This window comes from Mustelus asterias, chromosome 9 (genome assembly GCF_964213995.1).
Source record: "Mustelus asterias chromosome 9, sMusAst1.hap1.1, whole genome shotgun sequence".
NCBI lineage: Eukaryota > Metazoa > Chordata > Chondrichthyes > Carcharhiniformes > Triakidae > Mustelus > Mustelus asterias.
In genome coordinates this window covers 56,074,974-56,093,758 of record NC_135809.1, presented here as the reverse complement: position 1 = coordinate 56,093,758, position 18,785 = coordinate 56,074,974, and the positions used below count along the sequence as shown (strand labels likewise).

General features: G+C 44.6%; 1 long non-coding RNA gene across 1 annotated transcript in view; it reads left to right on the top strand.

The window, feature by feature from the left end:
- Positions 1–18,785, top strand: part of LOC144499131 (uncharacterized) — a 195,113-nt gene that overhangs the window by 49,900 nt on the left and 126,428 nt on the right. Inside the window, exon 2 of the long non-coding RNA XR_013498785.1 lies at positions 497–610. This is a non-coding gene — a long non-coding RNA (uncharacterized LOC144499131). The remainder of the gene's footprint in view (positions 1–496; positions 611–18,785) is intronic.

Below are 18,785 nucleotides of genomic sequence, written 5' to 3'. Positions count from 1 at the left end.
TAGTGTGATATGGCCTCAACCGGGATCTTGGGTTCATGTCACATGATCTGTAACCCCCATGACTTGCCTGGGCTTGCAAAATCTCACTAGCTGTCCTGTCTGGAGACAATACACATCTCTTTAACCTGTGCTTAATGCTCTCTCCACTCACATTGTCTGTACCTAAAAGACTTGATTAGCTGTAAAGAATCGCATTCCAATCATTATTCTGTAAATTGAGTTTGTGTCTCTGTATGCCCTGTTTGTGAGCAGATCTTCCACTCCACCTGACAAAGGGGCAGCGCTCCGAAAGCTAGTGGCGTTTGCTACCAAATAAACCTGTTGGACTTTAACCTGGTGTTGTGAGACTTCTTACTGTATAAATTCTGTGCCATGTTTCTGACATTACAATACTGTCTTTAAAAGTACTTAGTTGGCTGAAAGGTGCTTTGGAACATCCTCAGGTTGCAAAAGACACACTATATAATTGCAAATTCTTTCTTGAACCATGATGTAGCCTCAAGGCCTGCACTGCCGAGCGTGGAAAATTCTCCTGGTAGACCAGCATTCAACAAATAGGCATTTGGTCGATGTGCATCACCTCTACTTCTCAGCAGCTTCACAGGGGATGGTGAGTGTCTGTTCCTCAGTGCTCAGGTGTGTTACTGCATTGCATACCATACCTGCAATCCCCATTTATGCCAGAGATGGTGTAGCGCTCTTCCATCAGGATGGACAATAGGGAAAGTGCCTTTTCATTTAAAGCGGGAGCTGGTCCTCCTTAATCTGTTGGCCTGAATGTGACAGCATCTGTCTTGGAGATGGTTGGTAGCTACATCCAGATTGGTCAGCGCTCTGCTGGGCTTCAATTCCCCGATGGGGGCCTATGAAGTTTACCCAAGCGTGGGGTGTCTTTATGGGCTGCACAGTGGCACAGTGTTAGCACTGCTGCCTCACAGCATCAAGGACCCCCATGTCTGCAAGGGTTTCTGCTGGGTGCTCCAGTTTTCTCCCACACATCAAAGATGTGCGGGCTAGGTGGATTGGCCATGCTCAATTGCCCCTTAGTATCAGGGAGATTAACAGGGTAAATGCGTGTGGTTATGGGGATAGGGCCTGGGTGGGATTGTTGTCAGTGCAGGCTCAATGGGCCATTTGGCCTCTTTCTGCACTGTAGAGTTGCTATGATTCTATGAATTGGAGGAGAGGAGCCTCCCCTATATTTTTGGAAAGAGGCAGTTGCGGATTTTCTCGAGCAGGGGCAGGATTTGTCTTGGCAAGGGCCCCATTCTGTGGCTTCGTTTGAGGTGCCTTGCATTTCACTAGACAATGATATAAATCACCACATTCCATTGATTTGGGTGACCTGTGGAATTGTGCAGTCTGAACACAGCCCCTGTTCCCAAAGAGATGTTGCAATATTACTCCTGACATTAGGAGGCCATTTATTTGAGAGAATTGGTAGCCATTCAATATTTGTTGGGTTTCCTACATTAATTTTGAATAGTGACAATACTTCACAAGTACTTCATTGTCCGGTGGTTGTGAAAAGCGATATATAAATGCAATTTTTCTTTTCATAGTAGCCATTACGAGTCTCATTGTTTGATTTAATCCAGCATCCATTAGGTTGGTGAGGGAAGACTTCAGTGGCACAGGGGAAGTATATCCTCTAACATAATAATGTAAGATTAGCAACCGACTGAGGAACGTTTCTACATTTTGTGTCCTGAGTTGGCAGAATTGGTTATTTCTGCTCTTGATATTCTGAGCCACCACAGTGAGGTGGTTCTCCTGGCAAGTGAGTGGTCCCCAGGTATACAGGTTGAAATCATGTGCCAATTAATCTCCATCCAAGCTGACGTTGAGCTCTTAAAAAGCATTGATGTGATTTCAGATAGATACATAATACTGCTTGTCTTTAATACACATTTCAAGTGATTCATAGAATCCCTCCAATGCAGAAGGAGGCCATTCAGCCCATCAAGTCTGCACCAACTCTCTGACAGGTCATCTTATCTATGCCCACTCCCCTGCTCTATCCCCAAAACCCCATATATTTACCCTGCTAATCTCCCTAACCTACATATTTTGGAATACTAACGGTTAATTTAGCATAGCCAATCTACCTAACCTGTACATCTTTGGACTGTGGGAGGAAACTGGAGCACCCAGAGGAAATTCACACAGACACGGGGAGAACGTGCAAATTCCATACAGATTGTCACCTGGGTCCCTGGCACTGTGAGGCAGCAGTGTTAACCACTGTGCCACCATGCTGACCCATTGTACATGATTGGATAAAGTTAAAGTTCATTTATTAGTCACAAGTAGGCTCACTAATCACTGCAATAAAGTTATAGTAAAAATCCCCCAGTCCAGCGCCTGTTTGGGTACACTGAGGGGAATTTCACAGTAACTTCATTGCAGTGTTAATGTAAGCCTTACTTGTGACTAATAAATAAACTTTAACTTTAACTGGGGAGAATTTAGCGTGGCCAATACACCTAACTAGCACGTCTTTCGGATTGTGGGAGGAAACCAGAGCACCCGAAGGGAACCCACTCAGACACGGGGAGAAAATGCAGACTGCACAGACCCAAGCCGGAAATTGTACTCGGATCCCTGGTGCTGTGAGGCAGCAGTGCTAACCACTGTGCCACCATGCTGCCCTATGATTATGAAACTAGAACTGTAGTAAAGAAGGATGTTTTGTGTGGGGACTGGATAGTAAAGGGAGTTACATATTAACCTTTCACTTTTTTAAGTTAGTGAATAGAATCTTGACCTCCATTAAGACACCACATGACAATCAGTATTGTCCAGCCAGTTCTTTCTGGGCTTTGGTGTTGAAAGGACAATGTTTTTTAAATTACTAAGGTTTAGCAGAGATTTTCCCCAGAAGATGTGCAAAATGAATGCTTCACTTGAAACTGGACCTCAGCTATTGAACTGAATGCTGCTGAGAAAAGGCTTTTCACTGACACAAATTGTCAACTAGTTTAAACCATCTCCCAAGCTTTTAGCATTAAACAATCGCACCAAAAAGGTTTGTGTTTGTTCTGTTGATGTTCATTTACTGGCGTAAGGCCACATTATTCTGAGAGGGCCAAGGACAGAACACAGAATGGAACATGAAGATATCACCTTTCTCCATTTTGTGTGGACTCTCTCCAAATGCAAGATCAGTAGGATGGGCTGCAAAAATCACAGATCCAGTCCCTGAGTGGAACAATCCATAGCCCAACAACCCAAGGACAGGCACAGGACACTCCACATTGAATTGAACCTGGGTCCCTGGCGCTGAGGGAGCAGTGCTAGCCACCATGCTGCCCCTCTAATGGAGAAGGAGGGATATAAGAATTATTAATATAAGTGCATTAGGCCCAACAAGCCAGTCCGATTTTTGTTTTTGAGGGATCTCAGCCTCGATCATCTGCTTTGTCACCTTGTTACTTTAATCCAATGGTGGTGTCTGCTTTGGTAGACTGCCTTGGTAACTTTTCTTTTTACATTACTCTCCCTATTTGAGTGAAGATGTTCCAACTTTCCTAATTGCTGACAATGTAAAGTATAGCTGATTGGAAAGCTGAATTTGTGTGTGGGGAAGGGGGAGAGAAAATGAGCAAGGACCTTGCCCATAGATTGCTTTGTGTAGAGAGTGGGTTTGGAGATCCACGATTGATGACTGCATGGTTTTGTACTTTGCATTCGGCGAGGAGACTTTGTCAGGCATGTTTTGAATGTGATGCATTGAGCCCCTGTTACCATGGAGTTGAAGGTTGCTAGCTGTATGATTGATGGCTGTTCTTGTTTGTTTAGAGAAACTGAAAGTGCAGTAGACATGACCTCTGCCTATTGGAATCAGACAAACAGAGCAGGGGAGTTGTTCATTCTTAGTGAGCTCTAAGTAGTTGCAAAGCACTTTTTTTTGGTGGTCCTGTTTAAATCAGGGCTCTTAATTTTTGGGAATTAGTGGCTAAATAGACATGATCAGTTACCGATCTCTTCCAGCTTTTTTTGACTATTCCAATGTTCTGCTGGGCAGCATCATGTCCTTTCTCCCCCATAACAATCGTGGAGAAACACTGCCCATATCCTAACGTGCACCAAATTTCATTAACACATCACCACTGTGCTCACTGACCTACCTTGATTACTGGTCCACCAGTCCCTCAAAAATTTAATACCTCGAGTTCAAATCAATCACTAGCTTCTCAATCTCACTAACCATCCCCAGGTCTGCAACAGTTCACAAGGCCTTTGTTCCTCCAATTCTGAGCTTTTGTGCATCCCTCACTTCTATCCCCACCACTGCTGGTCATTCCTTCAGCTATCTTGACCCTAGGTTCTGGAATTCCCTCCCCAACCTCTCTATCTTGCCTCAAGACCTACCCCTTTGCCTAAGCTTCTGGACCTTTGTCCTAATGGTTCCCCCTTTGGCTCAACAACATTTTCTTTTGTCTGAATTCATTTCAATGAGGCGCCTCAGGATGTTTTACTAAATAAAGGAATGTTAAATTTTAAATGCTGTTATGAGGCCTCATCTACTAATGATGACTGGTAATATTATTTTCCTATTCTTGTTATTACATAAGAGGCTTAGCACAGGTGATTCCTCTGCCGCTGGCGGTGCTGAAGTCTCATTTGATGTGCTCCTGTACATAGCACCAGCAATCCTTGATGCCTTTGTCCTTTCTTATCATTTTTTGGACATTAGCCAGTGAGCATCGGTAGGCTTTTGGAATGTGGTCACCTACTCTCTGGCAGAACGTGATGAGATATTGTGACCATCCTCCCCAGCACGGCACAGAGCAATCTTGTCGCCTGACCCATGTTGTTCAGCCATTGAATTTACAAACTGCACTCGACTGTCAGGCACCTGCCAACTTGCGACCTTGATGTACCTACAATCTAAAATTGACTGTCTCGCTTCTTTATAACATACCATGGGAGGTTAATTTTTAAAAAAAGGCTTATTTATGAAAAAGCATAATGGAACAATGAAAAGTAAAAGCTTTGGCACTTAATGCTTCAACATGGACATACTAGACTGATTTATTGAACATCGCAGTGCAGTTTTACTCAGCTGGTGTGTTTCCACTTAATGTGGTTTAGTAAATTGACCTTCCATTTTTATGAAAGATCCTTTCAAGTCAGTAATATATTGCGTTGTATAAATGTTTGTTTCTTGGAAACAATAAGAGAAAAGACTTAATTCTGCCAGATCTGAACAAACTATGTACACATTCACATGCTAAACTAGTGACACATTTTAACTGATTGTGAAGTCATTACTTTTTAATTTCTTGCTTGTATCTGACAAGGGTAGAATTCCCAATGTGCAGAACAAACTGTGGGGTAAGATTTGCAGACTTGTTTCATTGTTACTTTGCCATGCTTTTGTCCCCAGTGTGAATTGAACTCCTCTGTCAGATTAGTGTTCATTGCCGGGCCGTAACCTGAGAGAACTTCAGTACGCTTGCATCATGCACTCTGAGCAGGATGTGCAACCCTCAGCCCTCCCTTGTCCAGGCTTTAGGCAGAAGTCAATGTTCAGCCTACAGGTTCAAATGTAAACTTAATTCTTTCATCTTGCAAGGGAGCTCTTTCGAGGGGATGGCTTTCAATTTTCAGATTTCTAAAACCGAATGTAAATTCTTAAGTTCTTATGGGATTTAATCTTTCGCTATCTGGATTATTTCCTGAGTTATTTTTGCAGGACAGAAGTCTGCATAGAATTCAAGTACCCAACTGAACTAGTTTGTTCCAATTTTGCATTATATACATACATAAACAAATGGCCACAAGTGGGTGCAATTGCACCCCACCCTCCTTGATGCAAAAGTCACACAATGTTCAAGTTTTATACAACTTATACATTTCTTGATTTTGATTTATTTGCGTATCTAACCTGAGCACTGGTTTCTATTCCGAGGAGGTTGTCGCCTTTTTTGACCCAAACTTTCAAAATTTGAGGAAGGACTTTGACCCATCTTGGCTTGAGTCTGAGAAGTTCCCCCAACAAAGACTGATTTGGGCCCTGGGCCTTCAATTGGAATTTCAACTCCCACCCCTCCCCCCACCACCACCAATCATGTTCCCCCTCCCTCCCTCCCCAACCGATTGCTGTGGCAGAGTGTGCAGTGAGCCCTGCCCCCTCAGGCCTTGCCCAATCAGCAGTGCCAATGTGCCCACTGGGCACTGCCAGGGTGTCAGGCTGGCACTGCCAAAGGGGCGGACCCCAGCCCCCAATCTCCCAGGGAGGGGGGCCTCCATGACCTCTGCCCCCAACAGTGAGGCCATCACACCTGGTCCTCATTGATGGGGACTAGCTTTAATCCCCACTGGTGGGAACTTCTCCTGGTGGCATTGAAAACATTAGCGAGCCGGGACGATATCGTCTGGGCTCGCTAATGACATGGAAATGAAGATTTAAATATTGTGTGACATTTAAAATCATGCTCTACAGCTTACAGCCTTAGCTGATGTCATTGTTGCTGGGCTGTCTACCAGATGTCCTTTTATTGCTTCTTAAGTGGTACTTTGAGATTAGTTGTTAGGAGGAAAACTGGTTGACAGGTCAGGTGACAGGAACTCTTTTATTTTTAGTTCTGAGCTGCAGGTTAGTTTTCGAAAGGACAGCAAGCTGCAAAGAAGTATTTCTCTCTCCCGGTATTATTTGTAAATTCTGCTGGTTATCTGAGAACCAGGCCTTTCTGAAGGGGAGAATCTGCTATTGGTGGCTTGTCCAGAGTCCACCTGGTCTGGGAAGCTGTTCTGAGTGTTTCAAGAGACTGCAGCACTCATCCAAAGGACTCAGTTCCAGTATCCCGTGAGCATTAGTCTTTGCTGTGTTAAACCTTTGAAAGGAGTTTTGTCTAAGGGAAGTTTTGGTTTAGATTGGAACATCTTAGACATATTTGTTAAGGGTTGTCGTTGTTCTGTTTTGTTTATAATTGATAAAAGTTATTGCTAATTTTCTTTCCATACATGTTAACTATATTCTTAAATAAATTTTGCTTGATAAAAGCTCCCTAGTAGGTTATTTGAATCACACCTGAGGTGAACCAAGCTTATCCTAGCCAAATTCAAGATGCAAAACTTATGATCCAGATGGGCTTCATAAAACATTGTAGAGTTTCTGACCTGAATCATAACAATTGTAATCAGTCTCATGCTGTTTTCTGGTGTGAGATTGATGCGCCATAAAGAATGGCCTGGGAAAGTCGCAGTCAGCTACTCGAGCAGCGCAGTAGGCCGGGAAAATGGCGCCCAACTTGTGTTGGAGTAACTTTTTCCCAACTATCCTGTTCATCGGACTCATTTTGTTTTTCCTAACTTCCTCCTTCTCTGCAGACGTCTGGAGGTAAAACATGATCTATACATACAGACGTAACCTTTCTACAACCAAACATACTGACCAAAGAGGTGCGATGACCACATATTTTCATGACTCCTCCAGGTAGCCACTTCACTGATGAAGATCATTCACTCTAATTTTCCATTTCAACTTCAGACGAATTGCTCTCACTCTACCCCTATCATGACTCTCTTTCTGCCTGGATTGTTTCTTTTCTACTGACTGTGCTGAATGTGATTTCAGCAATGAAAACCTCATTCTAGGCTGTCTTCTAAAGAAACGATTCAGCTGGCATTCTGCCAGTTGTCTGTTACGATAAACAAACAAAAACTTTGCCACTTGGTGATTCAATGACAATTGACATTCCTTCCAATTTGTATCTAGCCTTTTCTTAACAAGAGCACGCTTAATAACTTGTACTATGGGCTCTGTTTGAAGCAAAATGATACGGTGGAACTCTATTATGCTTTACCAAAAAAAAACCATAAGTTCCTTTGCTGGAAGCTTTTCTAACCCAAATCTGTTCAGCTAGAAAATCTGTAATCCTATCCTTTTTGCCACACCGTGATAGCTTTGCAGAACAAAACAGACTAAGTGTCGCGTGGCGTTCAAGTACCCAGCTGAACTGGTTTATTCTGGTTTTAGTTGATATATATGCACACATACATAAATGGCCACAAGAGAATGCTATTGCAGCCTCTGGATTGCTTGTCTAGTAACATAACCATTACTGTGCATATTTAATATAGCATTTATATTTTGGGTTTGCGCAGCAATTCCCCTTGTTGGATTAATTTTTAATTGGCTGTTTAAGCGGCTGCTTTGCCTTAAATGGCTGGCGCAGCCCTTTAAAGCAGTGTAGCTGATCCGAACTCTCATCTGCCAGCACCATCTCCCAGCAACAGGCCTACCTATAAGCAGCAAATCACAATGAATAAGGAACATGATTTGATGTGCAGCATGTTCCCCTGTGAACCTTACCCACCCTCGCACATTGGAGGGATGCAATATTTTATGGCCAATAACTTGATTGGATTTGTTCAAGGGTGATGGCTACATGCCAACAGAGGGATGTAATTCTGTAACCTGTCAGGAAACATCTGTTGTCGTTTTAATTGTATCGTCATTGTGTGCATTTCCAGTAAAATGGTAAAGTCACCATAGACCCAGATGACCATAGGCTGCTCTCCCCTTTGAGGGGAGAGCTGATTGGTGGTGATTTTAATCTGAGGATCGCCAGATCTCAGGCAAGGGGCAAGTTTGAGAAGACAGGGTCTTCATGAATGACCTCAGTTAGTGTGGGAATTGAACCTGAGTTGTTGACGTCTCTCTACATCATGGACTGGCGGTCCAGCCAACTGAGCTAACCGACACCCCTACCTTTCCAGTCATCCGACTTCAAGTGTCTACACAGGACAAGATATTCCTGTGCTTTTACGAAGTTCACACAATTAAGTTGGGATGTGCCTCCATCGTGTCCTTCATATCCACAGGATGTGCCGAAGCACTTCATAGCCTATCACCTTTGCTTTAGTAAGAATGTAGGACTTTAAGAATTAGGAGGGAGAATACATCACTAGGCCTTACAAGCCTGTTTTCCATTCACTCAGATTGTGAACTCTGTCTTGAATATACTCAATATATGATGTGGAGATGCCGGCATTGTGCTGGGGTGGGCACAGTAAGAAGTCTCACAACACCAGGTTAAAGTTCAACAGGTTTACTTGGTATTACAAGCTTTCAGAGCGCTGTTCCTTCATCACGATGAAGGAGCAGCGCTGCAAAAGCTTGTGATACCAAATAAACCTGTTGGACTTTAACCTGGTGTTGTGAGACTTCTTCCTATACTCAATATATGAGAATGCCCACAGCGTTCTGAAATACAGAATTCCAAAGATTTGTAAATCTTTGAGTGAATAAATTTCTCCTTATCTCAGTCCTAAAATGATGGCTTTGAGGATAGGCCCGAACCACCACCTGTGTTAAAGAATGGCCACCGATTGAAGGCAAGGCCTAAAGGTTACTTCTCTGCTAGCTTTTACATGGGGAGGTTTGAAAGGGTTGAATGGATTGCTGCTCCCTTTGTGAGAGGCTGGCTTTATTGACCGTCGACATTGAGCCTCTTGAATGCTCAGAGTGCGGCACTCCCAAAAACAGTAATCTGAGATTGGATGCTTCGTGTCTCGAGGTAACCTTACCTCAGTGTAAATGATGGATCAAAAGCATCAGAGGGCCTTTAGGTTAATTGTTGATGGTGTGCTGCTGGCAGGGAAACACTCGTGCCTTACTCCAGGAACACTTCATATCGTTGTACAGTAATGTTGGAACAGTGAACTTTAGACAAGGCATCCCCCCAAACCCCCCCACTGACCTGGGGCATCTGCCTTTTATAAAAGGGAAAGGCCCTGCTTCAAGCAGCAGTTAATGTATCATGAAGAATTTGGATGTTTCCCCGTTTGAACAGTAGAAGTTTGCTCCTCCCAATATTCCCAGTAGCCAGTATTTCAAGCAAACTTTAATCACCAGAGATAAAGGGAGTAAAAGAAAATGGTGCATTTATACTGCGTGATAACTGGATGGTCTGCTTCTTTGATGTTGAGAGAAGACTTCTACCTGCTGTTGTTCAAAACAAGACCTTTTCTAGACCTGAGCAGACAAATGTGGCCTCAGTTTAATGTTTCAGCAGGAAGATGGTACCTGTGATCATGAGACACTCTGAGTGCCGGCCATGACTTCCTACTCAGGTCCCTGGGAAACCCACGATCTCTGACTCCGAGGTGACCGTATTCCTGACTGAGACATGGCTGTTCTGAGCAAAATTCATCCTTCGGACAAGATCGCTACAACAGATCATCCAAAAATGTGTAGGTTAGGTGGATTGGCCATGCTAAATTGACCCTTGGTGTCAGTGGGGTTAGCAGGCTAAATACGTGGGATTGCGGGGATAGTGCCTGAGTGGGATTGTTTTGGTGCCCGCTTGATGGGCTGAATTGCCTCCGTCTGCACTGTAGGGATTCTATCATTATCACATTGCAGTTTGCGGAAGCTCGCTGTAAACAAACTGGCTGCCATGTTGCCTGTATTGTGACGACACTTCAAAAGTACCTCATCGGCTGGAAGAACCTTTAAGATTTCCTGAGCTGAAAAGCATGATATAAATGCAAGATTTTCTTAATGCTATTTGAATTGGACCCTGAGTTTGAGGAACTGAGCAATATGCTTTTCATTAGCAAAAACACTGTTGTGATCATGTCTAATTATAAATGATCTCTTGAAAGGACTGGGAGACCTGCTGTGTTATGTGTTTTTAGCTCTGTTTCAAGCTCTTTTGCTTACCATAATGCTGTGGTAAGACGGAAGGTAGTACCCCACTGTTTTTGGGTGTGTTTGATTAGTTCCTTGCCTCCCCCATTTCCAGTCATTAGTAAAATTAATTGGCAACTTGTGACACTAAGTGCTCTTCAGGCCTTTGTCTTCAATGTGGTTGGCTTTTTGCAGTGGAAGAAAATCTCAGCATGCTGCAGGAAGAGATGTCCTGCTTGGCAGTTTTTATTTTTCATTTGTTTGTGTACAAGTGGCTCAGAATTCGATTTGCATTTGTTAGAAAAATGAGCTGGGCCTTTTCCAAGTCGATAGCTTCCGCAACAGATAGCTCGTTGGCAATTATGTTGAATGTGAAGAGGGATTTAGTTAAAAGATGCCCTTTTTTATTGTGGGGATGGGAACAATGCTCCCTTTTTTCCCAGCCATATTTTATACTGCCAGCAATTGTCTTAAAGACGCTTTCATCTCCAATCTATCCAGGGTCCAACATCCGCTCACTGCCCTCCTGTTGTCCTTTTCTAACTGCAAATTTGTTTGTGGTAAGAGAGCTTTAATACCAGAAACAGAGCTCCCACATTGACATAACTTGAGAGCAGCTCCCTGATTCCATGGTCTACAATCCCATTTGGATAAGGGGGGGGCGGGGACTTGTTTCCCTTCAATGGGATGGCTGATAAAGGGGAGGCTTCCAATCTAAGAAAGACTTCACTTTGATGGTTAAAGTCTGTCTTTTAGGAGTTTTGTGCTTTCTTGGGACTAATGAGGCCACCTTTATTGATCTTTTGCAGTTGCTCCAAGAGTTTTTTTATTACTTCCTGGGATGTGGGCATTGCTGGCTCGGCCATTATTTATTGCCCATCCCTAGTTGCCCTTCAGAAGGTGGTGGTGAACTGCTTTCATGAACTGCGGCAGTCCGTGTGGTGCTTTTAGGGTGGCAATTCCAGGATTTTGACCCAGTGACAGTGAAGGACTGCGATATATTTTCAGGTCAGGATGGTGTGTGACTTGGAGGGGAACCTCCAGGTGGTGTTTTTTTTCCAGCATCAGCTACTTTTGTCCTTCTAGAAGTGGTTGCGGGTTTGAAAGGTGCTGCCTTAGGAACCTTGATGAGTTCCTGCTGTACATCTTGTAGATGGTACACACGGCTGCCACTGTCCGTCAGTGGTGGAGGGAGTGAATGTTTGTGGAAGGGGTAGGAGTCAAGCAGGCTGCTTTGTCCTGCATGCTGTCAAGCTTCTTGAGTGTTGGTAGAGCTGCATTCAACCAGGCAAGTGGAGATTATTCCATCACACACCTGACTTGTGCTTTGTAGATGGTGGACTGACTTTGGGAGTCAGGAGGTGAGTTACTGCCGCAGGTTTCCCAGTCTTTGACTTGCTCTGGTAGCCACAGTAAAGGCTAGTCTAGTTCAGTTTCTGGTCAATAGTAACCCCAGGATGTTGCTAGTGTGGGATCCAGTGATGGTAATGTCATTAAAGTAAGAAGTCTCACAATACCAGGTTAAAGTCCAACAGGTTTATTTGGAATCACAAGCTTTCGGAGCGCTGCCCCTTCATCAGGTAACTCACCTGATGAAGGAGCAGTGCTCCGAAAGCTCGTGATTCCAAACAAATCTGTTGGACTTTAATCTGGTCTTGTGAGACTTCTTATTGTGCCCACCCCAGTCCAACACCGGCATCTCCGCATAATGTCATCAAATGTCAAGGGGAGATGGTAAAGCACCTTGCGTAGGATGTAATCTCAGTTTGTTCCCTTCGCAAAAGAGCATCATTGATAAACTAGCTGGGTTATCTCGATAATCCAACATCTTTGAATTACGCCCTGGGTCTGGTCTGCAAGTTGGAGATTCACTCTCAGAACCAGCCATAGTGGGATTCGAACTCAAAGGATGGTGGGAATTTGTTCTGTACCTGTTTACAGGCCTAGCTCGGGTTAATGAACCTGGATGTTTTTCTGAAGGTTTTGTCACACATTTGGAAGTATTTGTTGCCACATGGAGTGGAAGAGATGAGCAGCATAATGCCGTTAAGGGGAAAGTGGATAAGGAAGGAGGGAAAAAGGAATGATGTGGGAGGAGTCTCTCATGGGGCATAAACACCAACATGGAACTGTTGGGCTGAATAGCTTGTTTCAGTGCCATAACTTCTATGTAAGATGAGTTCCTGCCTCCAGCAGCCCCCACACTCCCACCATTGACCCTCAAGATGAGCTGTCTTCCCGGTTGGAAAGCAAACTTGAATCTTCATTACCTTTTCTGATTGTTAATCAAAGAGCTCATTGTCCCACATCCAGTACTTTTAGAACTTGATGAGTAAAAGAAATGCTCAAAGGTGAGTTTTTAAAAACACCATTTCCTAATGCCTCCTATGATTTTCCTCCTGGGTTGCTCTCGGGATTTATGTCTTTCATTCTTGGAGACTCCAGGGCAATCCTGCAGTGTTGGGAGCCCTTGCCTCAAATGAGAGAGCCAAGTATTTTTCTCTCGGGCATTACTGACATTAACTTCGTGCGCTGCTGGCGAAACACCTCCTCGGGCAGCTGGCTCCTGTTTACAAGGTGAATTTCTGGCCACTTACCTCGCAGCCTGTGCAGTCAGAGGAACACCCCTAATGCTCCTGGCTCCAAAGATACTTTTTTTTATTCAACCCACTAATCTTTAGGTGGAATCCACAATGGCTACTGACTCCTGCTTCACTCATTAGCGTTAACTTGGTAGAGGGGATGTAAAGTTTGGGCTGATAAGTGGTAAGTCACATTCACGCGAGATCATGACCATCTCTAATAAGTGAGAGTACAACCACTTCCCTGAACATTCGGGGAGATTATCATTGAAACCCCTACCATCAACCTTCTGGGGGGAGGTTACCATTCACTGGAAACTTAACTGGATCAGCCATAGAAAAGCTGTGGTTATCAGAATAGGCCAAAGGTTGAGAAGTTTGTGGGAATAAAAAAAAGTTTAGAAACTTTTTAAAGCTTATTTATTAGTCACAATTAGGCTTACATTAACACTGCAATGTAGTTACTGTGAAAATCCCCTAATCGCCACGCTCTGGCACCTGTTTGGGTACACAGGGAGAATTTAGCATTGCCACTGTACCTAACCAGCACATTTTTGAGACTGTGGGAGGAAACCCACGCAGACATGGGAGATCATGCAGACTCTGCACAGACAGTGACCCAAGCCGGGAATTGAACCCGGGTTCCTGGCGCTGTGAGGCAGCTGTGCTAACTACTGTGCCACTGTGCTGCCCTATATTTCACCACCTGACTTCCCTAGATCTGTCCAATGTCTGCAAGGCACAAGTAAGGAGTGTCATGGAATACTCTGTCCACTTGCCTGGATGAGTGCCGTTAAAAACAGTATTCAAGAAGCTTGCCTCCATCCTGGACAAAGCAGCACACTTGATTGGCACCCTACCCATCACCTCAAACATTCACTGCCTCCACCATCGACGCACTGGCAGCAGTGTGCCCCATCAAGAAGACCACACTTCAACAACTCATTTCTTCAATAACCCCTTCCAAACCTGTGCCCTCCACAACCTAGAAAGACAAGGGCAACACTTGGATGGGACATCATCACCTGGAAGTTCCTCTTCAGGTTACTTCTCACCTTGACTTGGAACCATATTGCTGTCCCTTCACTGCATCTGTGGAGAGGCGTTGGAGGAGGATGGTGTTGTCAACTATCTCAAAGGCTGCAGACAGGTTGAGAAGGACAAGGAGGGGAAAGCTTACCTTTGTCACAGTCGCATAGGATGACATTTGTGACTTTGAAGATAGCTGTTTCGGTACTGTGACGGACGGAAACCTGACTCGAGAATTCAAAGATGCACTTTTAGGAAAGTTGGGAATAGATTTTGGAGGTGACCAAACAATCAGGGATTTGGAAGAGGAAAGGGAGGTTGGAAATGGGGCAGTCATTTGCAAGCATGATAGGCTCAAGGGCTGGCTTTTTGAGGAAGGGGTGATGGTGGCAGATTTGAAGGAGAGGGTGGCAACACCTGAAGGGACAGAACCTTTATCAATATCAGCTTACACGGGGGCCAGGAGGGGCATGGTCAGACGTTGAATTGGAATGGGATGAAGGGAGCGGGATCTCCTGTTTTTGAAGGGAGAAACTGGAGAAGAATGCAAGTTCAGGGTGAGGGCAAGAGGAGAGTTTAGAGGAAGTTAACCTGATGAGCTTGTGGAATTGAGGGGTGTGGCAGAAACAGCAGATTGGAGGATCACAATCTTGATGACAAATAACCCAAGGGAAAAATCACGGCAGCATTCAAAAAAATATTTTTCTTTACCGAGGACGTTTCTATTTATTTGTTAGCATAATTGTGACAATGGAGGACAAGACTGCTGAGGAATATTCAGGGTAATTGGAGGCAGGAATACTTCCAGGAGTATGTGTGTCTGTTTTAATTCTTTGTGGGGTGTGGGCGCTGCTGGCTGGGCCAATATTTATTGCCCATTTCTAATTGCCCTTGAACTAAGTGGTTTGCTCGGCCATTTCAGTGGGCATGTAAGAATCAACCACATTGCTGGGGGTCTGAGTCACATGGAGGCCAGATTTCCTTCTCTAAAGGACATTAGTGAACCAGATGGGTTTTTATGACAATCACCAATGGTTTCATGGTCATCATTAGACTTTTAATTCCAGATTTTTATTGAGTTCAAATTCCACTATATGCTGTGGTGGGATTCGAACCTGGATCCCCAGAGTGTTACCCTGTGCCTCTGGATTACTAATCTGGTGACAATACCATCATGCCACTGACTCTGTTATGATATAATAAGAGTCAATGGACTGTAAAAGTCAGATATATGAAGCATTGGAGACATTTTAATGATGTAATAAGATTGCAAATTGCTTTCACCTTTTTATAACTACTGGTTGTTACATTTGAGAAGCTTTTATTTGGAAACATTAGAGATAAACATTCTGTCAATATTGGTGTAACTTTATAGCTGGAATTTGATACAGGTATTTCCCTGATCCTCTCCCTCTGACCTGTAGAGTATTTATAGATTAGATAGCTAATGTACTCTACTAAGATGACCCATCAGTATCGACACAGGAAACTGTGTTGGTGTTTATCCTTATAGGATACGGCACAGAAGGAAACATATGGACCATTTTAGAAACATAGAAAATAGATGCAGGAGTAGACCATTCGGCCCTTTGAGCCTGCATCATCATGCAATATGATCATGGCTGATGATGCACTTGCAGTATCCCACTCCCGCTTTCTCTCCATACCCCTTGATCCCTTTAGCCGCAAGGGCCATGTCCAACTCCCTCTTGAACATATCTAATGGACTGACTCCAACGGCTTTCTGTGGTAGAGAATGTCTGCTGGGTTTTTGGTAAAGTTTCAGCAATAGCAAAGGGCTATCACAATATCAACCAATAAACATCTTAACATTAAAATGTCCTCTTCCTTGAGGAACTACAGTATTTTCCCACAACTCGATCATTTTGTGCAGCCCCAGTTTAACCATGGACAGAATTCTCTGTTTTTGGGACAAAGTGAGGTGGCGGGTTACTCTGGTGGCACCTGTCATGTCGGCCGGAATGGCAGGACCCCCAGCCAGATTCTGCACTTGGAACCTCATTAATTATGCAGAGTTGAGTTCCTCTGAGTCACCTGGTGGGCTGGCAGCTGATTCATGTGCCTGACACCAGCTGGCAGATCTGAAGGTCCTGGCGATATATTCAAATGCCAGTCCTACACAATCATATCCCCCTCTTCAACCCACCTGTCTTCACCAGACTGTGCAGGATGGCAGCCACCCAGAGGGAAAAGGCTAGCAGCCTCAAGAGGAAGTCTGTTCCTCAATCCAACCCGCTACCTCACCGCCCGCCCCCCCCCCCCCCCCCCCCCCCCCCCCACCCAATCCGAGTCCACCACCTGTGAGATGCCCAAGTCGCACTTGGACCTCCATCCATATGGGTGGCATGGTAGCATAGTGATTAGCACTGCTGCTTTACAGCACTAGGGACCTGGGTTCGATTCCTGGCTTGGGTCACTGTCTGTATGGAGTTTTGCGCGCTCTTCCCGTGCCTGCATGGGTTTCCTCCGGGTGCTCCGGTTTCCTCCCACATTCTGAAAGATGTGCTGGTTAGGTGCATTGAAGGCGCCAGACTGTGGTGACTAGGGGAATTTCACAGTAACTTCATTGCAGTGTTAATATAAGCCTTAATTGTGACTAATAAATAAACTTTACTTTACTTTTACTCCATCCAGTGCATCTGGAGTCTTCATCCATTCCCTTCCAGTAAACAACATGGTATCCATTTGACCTCCTTGTTTGTGAGCTTTTCATGCAGCCCTGTCAGGGTACAACTTTCCTCCCCTCTGCCTTCCATTGTTTGTCGTCTTCATCCGTCTCCTTGTTCCTTTCTCTGTCATTGTGAGCCTTCGCTCCACCCCCCCCCCCCCCCACTTTCAGTACAGCCCACTTTCCACATTGCTCCCCTTGTCTTCATTAGGCCCCCCCCCCCCCCCCCCCCCCCCCCCCGCAGGCCTCACCTCACACTCCACCCCTCAAGTCAAACTTTGGACCTTTGTTTGGGTGGCTGCATGAGTCTTGCAGCACACTGCTGTCCAGATAGACACTGATGTGTGGCACCAGGACAAGGAAGCCCTTGTACTCCCCAACTCTAGAAGCTGCACTGATCCAACTCGGTGACACACAGAGCCCATGGGTCCAGCAGTCGGTACTGTCCATGAAGACCAGCTCGATATCATAGAAACCCGACAGTGCAGAAAGAGGCCATCTGGCCCATCGAGTCTGCACCGACCACAATCCCACCCAGGCCCAACCCCCATATCCCTACACATTTACCCACTAATCCCTCTAACCTACGCATCTCAGGACACCAAGGGGCAATTTTAGCATAGCCAATCAACCTAACCCACACATCTTTGGACTGTGGGAGGAAACTGGAGCACCCGGAGGAAACCCACGCAGACACGAGGAGAATGTGCAAAAGCTTGGTCATTTATGTCAATGCCATGGGATCTTGATGTTCTCACGTTTCCAACACTGACTGTTGAGGATGTGACAGATGGCAGATAAGTGCAAGATATTTTAATTTATTTCTACATTTGTTTCAGGATTCAGTGATGTGATGGAAGAGAAATATTGTGCGTAGTTAATGAATATGTGCAGAGAGATGACAAATATTGGGTAATGCAAAAGGATGTTTTTCTATTGAAGGTGCATATAATGTTCATTATTGAACTGAAGGCAGCTCCCATGTTCTGCATACCCTTATATTGCTGAGTCTTGTGGCTTTGGAGGTACCAATAGTACTAGCTTGCATATCTATTTAATTTTGCTGCAAAGCCTATTAGCTGTAATAATCCTCTTTCATGTCACGTCACTGTTTATTTTGGGTTCAGTTAGCATTGCTTAATTCCCAGTGAGAACGCTAGTGTGATTCATCTGTTATTTCAGCATTGTATGCCTTGTTTGTGGTCTTTTTTTAAACAGATAAAAATGTTAATGGTTCCTTGCATTACAGCAGTGGCTCCACTTCAAGAAGTACTTTGTTGTCTGTGAAGTGCTTTGGGACCACCTGAGGGTGTGATGTGCTATATAAATAATAAGGGCTTTCAGTTTCTCTTGTTGTTTAAACATATGGGTGTCCGTGTCTACTTGTGAATGTTTGCAGGCCATTGCAGGGGAGAGTTCAGTGGGGTGCGCTCTATGGAACCGGAGTTAAGAGCCTCTCAAAATTTAGCTCCAAACTCTCCTGTGTGTGCTAACTCTTCCTAAGGTGCAATTGGCAAGCCCTCTGATACCTCACCATTCTTAATCGTCAGCACAGACAGTCGTAATGGCAGGAGCACATGGACCATGGAAGGCATTACAGCCTGGATCTGACTCTTTGTCTTTGTTCATTCTCCAGACGAGCTGCGCACATGGAACCTAAGCATCAAGGAGATGTCGCCCACGAGGGGAAGATATCAGCAAAATAATAAATATTTAAACACATTTTCCGGCAAAGTCCATCTCCCCATTGGTGTATTAATAAGGGCACAAATACCATCTCCCTCTTGGTACTTAAGAGGTTAAGGGTGATAGATCCAGCTGCATGTTGCAAACCGTCGCA